The sequence below is a fragment of the Loxodonta africana genome, unplaced genomic scaffold, assembly GCF_030014295.1.
Source record: "Loxodonta africana isolate mLoxAfr1 unplaced genomic scaffold, mLoxAfr1.hap2 scaffold_178, whole genome shotgun sequence".
Lineage (NCBI taxonomy): Eukaryota > Metazoa > Chordata > Mammalia > Proboscidea > Elephantidae > Loxodonta > Loxodonta africana.
Genome location: NW_026974923.1, coordinates 275001 through 285000, shown reverse-complemented (window position 1 = coordinate 285000; position 10000 = coordinate 275001).

Genomic DNA, 10000 nt, shown 5'->3' with positions numbered 1-10000 from the left:
TGCGTGCGGGCGGGCGGGCGGGCGGGCGGGCGGACGCGGGTGCGTCGCGGTCACCGTCCGTGCGCGTGCGCCGTCTCGAGCGCGTCCCACTTTGGGGGGACGGCGGGCGCGCGGGGGCGCCGCGGGCGTGTGGCCGTGCCGCGCCTTCCGCGTGGGCGTCCCCCCCGCGCGGCGCGGGAGGCGCCCGTTCGTTCGCGTCTCCCGCCCGCGGTTCCGGTGCGCCGTCTCTCCGTCCGCGCGCGTCGCCGGGCGTGCGTCCGAGCCCGCGTGCCGCCTGCCCGTGGGTGCCGCGTGTACGGGGCCGCGTCCGCGCCCGCGTCCCCGAGCGTCAAGTGCAGGCCGCGCGCGCCTAGTGGAGCGTGCCCGCCCGCTCCGTGTATCGTGTGCGCGGGGGCGACGCGCGTTCCCGCGTGTTCCGCCTGCCTGCGTCTACCTCCGCGTCTCCCGAGCGTCCCGTGCGTGCGTCTGCTGTGCGCGTGCGTCTCCGCGTTTCCGCGTGCCCCGGGCGTGCGTCCGTGTCGCCGGAGGGCGCCGCCGCCGCCGCCGCCGCTGCGTGCGCGTACGTGTCCGCGCGGGTGCGCGCGTGGCCTCTCCGGTGCGCGCGCGCGCGCGCGGCCCCGTCCGTCCGAGTGCGGCGCGCCCTCTTCGGGATGCCGCGCGGGCGCGCGGCCGGCGGGCGCGCGAGTCGCGCGGTCGGGCGTACGTACCTCGTGCCCGTGCCCCCGTCTCGCGCGCGACGCGTCTATCGCGTCGCGCGTGTGTGGCGGGGGCGCCGTGTCCTCCGAAGCGCTGCGGCGCGGCCGTCCGCCCCGTCGCGCCCCTCCCTCCGTCCGCGCGGGTGGGCGTCCCGCTTCGGGGGGGGGCGGCGGGGGTTGGCTGCGGGCGGGCTTCTGTTGGGGGGGTCCGCGGGCGTGTGCCCCTGAGGCGTACCTTCCCGTGTTTCGGCCGCGCCGTCCGTGCGAGTCGCCGTGCGTCCGGGCCCCCGTGCGCGTGCGCGAGCGGACCGTGTCCGTGGGTGCCGCGCGTCCGCGTTCCCGCGTGTTCTGCCTGCCCGCGCCTACCTCTGTGTCTCCCGGGCGTCCCGGGGTTGTGTCTGCTGCGCGCGCGCGCGCGCCCCCTCGCGTCCATCTCCGTGTTTCCGTGTGCTCCGTGGGCCCGTCCGTGTCTCCGGAGGGCACCCTGCGGTGCGGGCGCACGCGCGCGCGGGCGCGTTCCCGTCCTTCCGTCCGTCCGTCCGTCCTCCTCCTCCTCCTCCGCCCCCCACCGCCCACACCCCCGCCGCCCCCCGCCGCCCCCACCGCCTCCGCCGCCTCCAAACCTCTTCCCCGCCTGGCGGGTGGCAGCCGGCGGCCACGTCGGACTGGATCCGGATATCGCCAGCGTGGGGCCCACAGCAAGGGCGCAGGCGGGGTGGGGTTGGGGGTGCGTGGTGGGCGGTGGGGGGGGTGGCGCCAGCGGTCCTCGGCGGCGGCGGGCCTAGCGCCGCCGGCACGTGCCCCTCCGGTTTCAGTCGGGACCGCCTCCGTGACGTCGAGGAGAGCTTCTCCACCCGTCCGTCCGAGGGCGCGGGGGTTCGGCGGACCGAGGGTGCCGTCGTCCCTCGACGACCGCCTTCGGGTCGCGCGCACACACACGCTCGGAGGCGCCCCGTCTCAACTGAAAGGAGTCGGCGGAGTAGAAACCGCGGCCCTCGAGACAGCTCCCTAACGCCGGGTGCGTGCGGCGGGGTGCTTTCTACACCCTACAGAAGGAAAACGCCTGTGGCCGGAGTTCTCGACGCCCGCCTTTCGACGCACCCTCTCGTCGCCTCGCTCCGTTTCCTAAGGCTCTCGTGACTCCTCCCGTTCTATTTCAGGGAGGCGCAGCTGAAGGGCTATCCGCTCCGCCCGTCCGTGAAGTTGGGCTTTCCCCCCGAAGGTGGCCGGAAGGGGGTGGGGGGGCGCGTGAGCCAAAGGATCTTGAAAACGCGGCGGCGGCGGTACCGCTTTCGGCTCTCGCCGATCCCACGCAGAGGCGGGGGCGCGGGCAGGTCCGCGCGCAGGTGCCCGTGCGAAGGTGCAGGCGCGTGCAGGCGCGGGCGCGCGCGCGCGCGCCCTCGGGCAGGTACGTAGAGGCGGGCGCCCGCGCGTGCACACCCCTAGGCGTACGCACGGGCACGGACCGTGCGTACCGCCCGCCCGCGCACGGGCGCGTGCACGCGCCTGCGTGTCCGTATCTGCAGCCACGGGCGTGAGCGCGTGGGCGCCTACCGTCCTTCTTCTACCTAACGCCGTCACCGGGCTGGCTCGGCGTCCAGGTATGCCTGTCTCCCCCTCCCCTCCAATCCCCTCCCCCTCCCCGCCCCCCTCCCCTCCCCTCCCCTCCCCCTCCCCCTCCCGTCCCTCCCCCCTCCCCCGTCCCCCTCCCCCTCCCCTCCCCTCGTCTCCCCTCCCCTCCCCCCTCCCCCTCCCCGTCCCTCCCACCACCGCCTCCCCTCCCCCTCCCCTCCCCCTCGCCTCCCCTGCCCCCATCCCCCTCCCCTCCCCCACCCCTCCCGCCCACCCCCTCCCCCTCCCCCTCCCTCTGCCTGTCTCCTTCCTTTTCTGAAACCGGGTTTTCCTCTTCGAGAGCCGTTCCGCCCCTCGGGCGAAACCAACTCGCCGCGTACCGGAGACCGAGTGCAAAGACGGAGCCCCGGCGGCGCGGCGGCGGCGGCGGCTCGGAGCTCGGCTGCCGACCGAGATCGTCGGCGGTTCGGATCCGCCGGCTCCTCCTTGGGAAGCCCGTGGGGCGGCTCGACTCTCTCCCCTAGGGCCGCTCCGAGTCCCGAGCCGCTCGACGGCACGCGACGGCAGCGGCGCCGCAGTCAGTTCTCTATCTAAACGGAAACGACGACGATGACGAACGTCAGTCTTCACCGCCACGCCCTACTCCCCACCCGAGCACCGTTCCAACTCGGGTGTTTCTCTCCCTGTGGCGGGGGTCCCCCCCGACTGAGAAAAAATAAACCGCCCCCCGAGGACGGCCCGCGTTCGGAGCCTCTTGGTAGTAGCGCGCCTTCACGGGACGACGGCACGCGCGCCCGTCACCCGCTTCCCGGAAAGCTCCCCCCGCGGAGAGTCGCGAACTCGGGCGAAGACGGAGGAGTCCGCGTACCCGTCGCCCAAGGTTCAGCCATCGTCCGATTGGAAACCGGTGCCTTCCCGGTCCCGCCTCCCCGTCGATCGACGCCTCCCGGGGGTGGGATGGCTTCCAGCCGAACCAGCCTACCGTACCCTTCCCCTCCTACGTACCTCGGGAGGTCGGCTCGGACAGGGAGGGGCCCGTCAGATGTCCAGTCCGCCGTGAGCTTTCCACGACGACGGTCGGCCGGTCGGCCGGCCGGTCGGCCGGTCGGCCGGTCGGTCGGTCGGTCGGTCGTCCCGGAACACCCCGGTCGGGTCCGCGCGCGCGCGCGGCACGGGCTTCACACACCTCGCTCCTCTGGCTTCCCGGGAGACGCTCGCGGCACGGCGACGCGTGCAACGCGGGAACGGCGACGCTGCCCTCGGCCTTACCGTCCCCCCCCTCCAGCCGAATACGGCCCCGGCCCTCACCGCGGGCCGAGTTGGGGGGCTGGGGGTCGGGCCGGGGGGGGGGATCGGCGGCGGCGGCCCTCGTCGGCAGGCGGCGCTAGCGCCGCCGGCGTGCGGCCTTACGGTTCCCGTTGCGATTCCCCTCGTGGGCGCGGAGAAAAGCCTCTCCATCCGGCCAAGGGGGCGCCCGTTCGGCGGACCGAGGGCGACGACGGGGGGCTGCCCGTCCGCCTGAGCGCGCGCCCGCTCCCGCAGGCACAGGCGCGCGCGGGCGCAGGCACAGGCGCACACGCTCAGACACGCGCTCACGCGCAGACGCGCACTCAAACCCATACAGACACGCACAGACGCACACACAGACGCACGCACAGACCCGCGCTCACGTGCGCAGGCGCCCCCACAGACGCAGGCGGGCACGCACACGGGCACGCCCGCAGACGCGCACGCGCACGCACGCAGTCACGCGCGCACACGCAGGCACACACGCCCGGACACGCGCGCACACGCCCCCGCAAAGACGCGCCCCCGCACAGACGCGCGCGCGCGCGAACGGACGCACGCACGCGCGCAGGCACGCGCGCACACGCACCAGGCCACCCGGAACGTTTGCCAACTCCCCGCCCACCTCAGCACCCCACCCCCCGGGCCCGAGGCGCGTGGTCCCCCACCGCCCCCACCCTCCGACCCCCCCACCGCCCCGCTCTCGGCCTCCCACCCCCCAACCCCCCTCCGGCACTCCACCCCCCACCCCCACGACTCACGCACACACGCCCGCCCGCCCGCCCGCATTCGGGAGCCGCCGGAGATCTCTCGATGCTCGAGACGCCGACTCACCCCTCTCCCTCCCCCCCCCCCGCCCCGGAGACGCCACCTTCCCGAGTCCGCCCGCGCGAGCCCGGAGAGCACTCGCTCGGGCCGAGCCGCCCGAGGGCCTCTGGGCGGGCGTTCGCGGCTGGCCCGCCGCGCCTCCGCTGGACCTCACTAAGTCCGGCCTCGCTCCCGAGAGCCTCGAGGGCCTCCCTCGGTGAGATGTCTCCCCAGTCGGACCGGGGGGCCCAGAGCCGGTCCGTACCGGCTCTGGGAAGGCGTTCCCGGCCTCCCCCCCGCCCCCCGTTTGCCCGCCCGCGTCGCGGGAGGATGGAAAGCGATGAGGAAGAACGCTCTCGGTGGCGGCCGTGGTTTTCTTTTGCGACGCGGATGCCGGCAAACGCACGGCTCCCTCCCTCCCTCCCTCCCTCCCTCCCTCCCTCCCTCCCTCCCTCCCGACGCAATTTGCCCGTTCAACCCGCCTCACGCGTACCGTTGGCTCGGCGACAGGGACGACGGCGGAAAACGTCTCCCGGTCTGCCTGCTGCGCCACGCGGGCACTCAAAGAACGAGGAGGAAAACTTCGGGGACTGGCGGTCTCATCCCGTCCCGTTTGTCGCGTCCGTCCAAAGGATACGGATCGGAGAACACCTGCCCGTCCGACGCTTGGGACGTGCTCTCTTCTCCCTCCCGCCCCCGGTGGACGCTCATCCCCTCGGGCGCCCCCCCCCGTTCGGCCCTTTCGGGGGCGAGCGCGCGCGCGCGCCCCATGACGCTCCCGAGAGGTTTCCCCGGCGGCCCGGGGGAGTCTGTCCCCTCTGCCACCCTCGAGCCCCGGCCGGGGCCCAGGTGGACCCGGTTCCACCCCCCCGCCGCCCTTCGCTCCGGTCGTCGGCCGTCACCCGGCGGCCGCTTCGATACCGTCCCCCTCCGGAGCTCTGCGGCGCCGACGGGATGGGAAGCGGTCCCGGCGGGCGCGCGCTGGCCACGGCGGCCCGGGGCCTTCGCTCCGTCTCCTCGAGCCCGGCCTGGCTCCCGGCGTCCTCCCGGGGTCCTCCCGGGGTCCTCCCTCCCTCCCTCCCTCCCTCCCTCCCTCCCTCCCTCCCTCCCTCCCTCCCAGGGCCCCCCCCCGAGTGGGACACGCCGGCTGGCCGGCATGGTGCTCCAGGGCTCCAGCGGGGTAGACGGGATCTTCCTGGCTGAGGGGCGAAATGGCCCGGCTGGGCCGGACCCCCTTGGATCGGAACTTTGGGAGATGGGGCCAAGGTGGTGGAATAGGCTGACGCTTCCGCCTAGCTCTCTTGACGACAAAGACCCGGAAACACAAGCGAACGAGTATGTCTGCGACGAGCGGCGAGTCCTGACCGTCGAAGGCGGGCTTAGACGACGCACTGAGGGGCAGCGGCAGGAAGAGACCTTTCAGGGGCAGAGAGGGTTTACCGGCCCTGCCCCGCGGGGAGCCCTCAGGCACCATTCCCAGAGCGGCTGCTGCAGTGGGCTGGTACCGTCGTTCCACTGCTGTTCCGTCAGGGAGAAGCAGCCAGCCACACAGCCTGCTCACACCTCCGGAACCTGAGGAGGGCCCGGCCGGGCGGATCCCCTTGGCCCAACCGACCCCGCGCTGTGGCCGGCCCCACCGTCTTCCGGCCGCCCCGCGCCGAGAAACGTGTTCGGCGGCGGCGCTGGGAGGCGGGGGAGGGGGGCGGGGGGGGAGCCGGGACGGGGCCGGGCGTCCGGCCGCCCGGCGACGCGCCCTCGCCGGCCGCCGATCCGGATCCGTCCCGCTGCACTCCGCGCCGGTTGTCGGCCGCCACCTGGCGGCCGCTTTGATATCGTCTTCCCCCGGAGCTCCGGCGCCGGCGACACGCGCGGGAGGCGATGTGGCCGCGCTGGCCGAGGCGACGTTCCCGGACGCCGGCGGCGGCGTCGGCAGGATCGTCCTGGCCGAGGCGGGAAAGGGCCCGGCCGGGTGGATCCCCTTGGCCCAACCGACCCCGCGCCGTGGCCGGCCCCAACGCCTTCCGGCCGCCCCGCGCCGAGAAACGTGTTCGGCGGCGGCGCTGGGAGGCGGGGGAGGGGGGCGGGGGGGGAGCCGGGACGGGACCGGGTGTCCGGCCGCCCGGCGACGCGCCCTCGCCGGCCGCCGATCCGGATCCGTCCCGCTGTCGCCCGCGCCGGTTGTCGGCCGCCACCTGGCGGCCGCTTTGACATCGTTTTCCTCCGGAGCTCCGGCGCCGGCGACATGGGAGGCGCTGTGGCCGCGCTGGCCGAGGCGACGTCTCGGGACGCCGGCGGCGTCGGCGGGATCGTCCCGGCCACGGTGGGGCGCCGGCGCCAGAGCCACGTTCCGGAATTGGGCCCGCAGCTTCATGTGGCCGAGGCGGTGGCCGTCGCCGCCGCCGCCGCCGCCGCCGCCGCCGCCGCGCTCCCGGGTGCCGTGTTTTAGACGGCGCTGGACCGAACCGGGCCGCACCGAGACGGCGCAGGCAGAAGAACGGGACAAGGCACGCCCCGGCCGTTCGCGCGCCTTCCTTCGCGCGGCCCGGTCGTCACCGGGGCCTCCGGCGTAGGTCCGGGGTGGCCCGCGGAGGGCGCCCCGGGCCCGGGCGCGGTCCCGCGTGGGGTCCGGACCGTCGGAGAATTTTTTCAAAGTCCCGCTCCGGGGGTCCCCGGGCCGAGGTTGCCGCCCCCGGCCCGCCCCGGCCCGGCCACGGACCCGCGCGGGGCCCGGACCTTCGGAGGGGCCCCGCCGCCCGAGAATTTTTTCCAAGTCCCCCCTCCGAGGGTTCCCCGACCGGCCCGCGTTGGCCGCAGCGCAGGCGGCTGGCTCTGGGCGCCCGCGCGGCCCCGGCCAGCTCCGTCACCCCGTCCCGCGGGTCGACCAGAGGATCCCGGGAGCTCCGGGGGGGGGCGGGGCGCTGGGGGCCATGGGGTCGCGCTACGGACCGATGGCCGGGCCGCAGTTCCGGGGGCTCGCCGTGGGGAGCGGGCCCCTCCCGCCGCGGGGCGTGGCTTTTCTCTCGCCCAAAACGGGCGATTTGGGCCACCAGATTGGTGCTGACACGCTCTCCTCGCCGGGTGACTCCCGCTGAGCAGATGGGAAACCTGGACGGGTCCGTAGACGCCGGTCCACCGACGGCCCACGCCCTCCCCCGCTCCTCCCCGCTTGAGCCGCCCGCCTGGGGCCCGTGCGCCGGCTCTCGCGCGTCCAGATGTCCAGCCGCGGTGCCTCCCCCCGGTCTCCAGTGCCCGAGGGCGGCGTGGCACGGGCGCCGCGGGCCCTCTGACCCGCGTGCCCCTTGTCGCAGGCACCCGCGGTGGCCGCGGTGCTCGCCAGAGTGTGCCCCGCTCCCCCCCTCCCCCAGGCCCACGTGCCTCGCGTGTCAGGCGTTCTCCGTGTGCGGGGTCCTCGCGGCCACCTTTCCGCAGCCGGGGCGGGCGAGGCAGAAAGCGGGTCCTCTCCGGGGCTGTCCTCGCCCGCCTCCTGGCAGCCCTGGCGGGGGGGTCTTCTCCTCCTCGCTTGTGCCTGGGCTGACCCGATCGATGTGGTGTTGTCGTGCTCTCCCGGGCCGGGTCCGAGCCGCGCCAAGACGAGGGACGGACATTCGTGGCGAATGGGACCGCTCTTCTCGCTCAGCGCGCGGGCCCCTCGCTCCTCCTCCCCGCCCGCCGGTGGTGCGCAGAGGGGCAGGGGCACGGAATCCGGCCCGACCTCGCTCATCTGCCCTCGTTCGCGGCCTCGCGGCCAGCGTCGGCGGTGGCGGGGTCCTGAGACCGAGCAGGACAGCCTCTGCTCGTGGCCCTGGTGTTCTGCCTCGCGTCGGGCCCTCCCCCGCCCCCCGCGGCGGGGGGGCTCTCTGGTCAGGCGCACCCGCGCGCCCCACCCAGGTGGTGCCGGTGCGCCTCGAGTGGCCCTTTGGCGGTGCCCCTGGAACGCTCCAGGCCGTCCCTCAGGTGCCTGAGGCCGGGTGGCGGTGCCGTTTCCCCGTTCCCAGCCCACCCTTCCGGTCACCGCTCACGCGTGTGGGCGTGCGCCCCTCGAGCCGAGAGAAATAAAAAACAGGAGTGCGGCCGAGAGGGAGAGAAAGGATGTGGAGGAAAAAAAAAAAAAAAAAAAAAGAAGGGGGGTCGAGCGGGGTAAGACCTTTAGAGCACGCACGCCTCGCGGGAGGGTGCCGTGCCTGATCCCGAGAAGGCGGGGGTGAGAGAGGGGTGCGCGCGTGCGTGCCCGCCCCGGTGCCTGCCGAGACCCGCGTGAGGCAAGCGAGAGCGGAAGGAGGAGGGCCCGCGTGTTGCTTCCGCCGGTGCCGAGGGAAGTCGCCCTTGCGAGGTGGGGGCCCAGGCTGCGTAGCCGCGGCTGGGCCCCGGCGGTCCGTTGTTAGGCTCTGTCGTACCTCCTCCCCCCCGCGGGCCGCCCTAGAGCGCGGACCCCTCTACAGAGGGAGACCGGGGGGTGTGTTGGGCTTTTAGGTGCCCAGGCAAGCCTCGGGTGTGCGCGGCGCGTACCCGCGAGGCCCCGCGCGCTCGCCGGAGCCTGGCTCCGGTGAGGCGGGATGAGGCGGAGAAGCTTTAAAAGAGAAACGGAAAAAAAAAAAAACGGACGACTCAAAAGGCGTGACTTTCCGAGGCCCTCGGTCGCCGCTGCGGTGCCCCGCCCGTTCCCTCCTCGCCCGAGTGGAGGGTGGACGCAGCACGGAGCCGGGAGCACGCGCCGTCCCCGGGTGAGGCAGAGCCGCCGTGAGCACGAGGCGGCAGGCTCCGTTCCCGGCCGCAGAGGCCCACTGTGCCTTAACCCCCCCGCTGGTGCTTACCAATACCGCAGGCCCCCCCCGCCCATCCCCGGGGCGCCCTCGGGCGCCTGGCGGGGGCCCAACGTGGGGGGCGATGGGTGGGGACGGCCCGTCTTCGGTGAAGAAAGTCTTCTCTAGTCATCTCCGAGGGTGCCTTGGGGGTGCCGGATCCCCCAGCCGCTGCCCCTCGCCTTGCGCGCAAGCCACCGACCGTGGCTCGCAGGCAGAGCCCCCTCTCCTTCCCGCCCGGTGTGGAGGGAGAGGTCCGCCGGCCCCGCGGTGGGGCCGCGCGCCGCCCTTCGCCTGCCGCGGCCCGCGCCTCCCCCCTGCGAGTCGGGGGAGGGCCTTCGCCGGGCCAGCCGTCTGGCGCCGGGGTCGCGCGCGTCCGTGTGTGCGTGTGAGTGTGCGGCCCTCCCGTCGCGCGCCTGGTGCGGTGGGGCCGGGGGTCCGTCCGGCGGACGGCCCCCGCGCCGTTGTGTGCCGCCTCCCGCCCGCACCCGTCCCGTGCCGCCAGCGGTGCGCGGGTGTGCGGGCCCACCTCCTCACCCGGGAGCTTTCCCGGCGATGTGCCCCTGGGCCGGGGGGATGGGCGTGCCGGGGGCCGCCCCCGCAGCGCCTCCCTCGCCGACGTCGATCGACCCCGCCCCGCCCGGCCGGCCCGCGCACACGCCGTCCCCGGTCTGGGACCGCGAACCGGCCTCGCCGCGTTGGGCGTCGCCACCGGGCCTCCCCGGCCGGTGGTGTCCCCTGGCGACGCGCCCTCGGACCCGGGCCCGGGCCCTGTGTGCGCCGGGCGGGTGGGCGGCGTGTGGCCGTCGTGCGCGTGAGGGTTGCCCGCTGGGTGGGCGG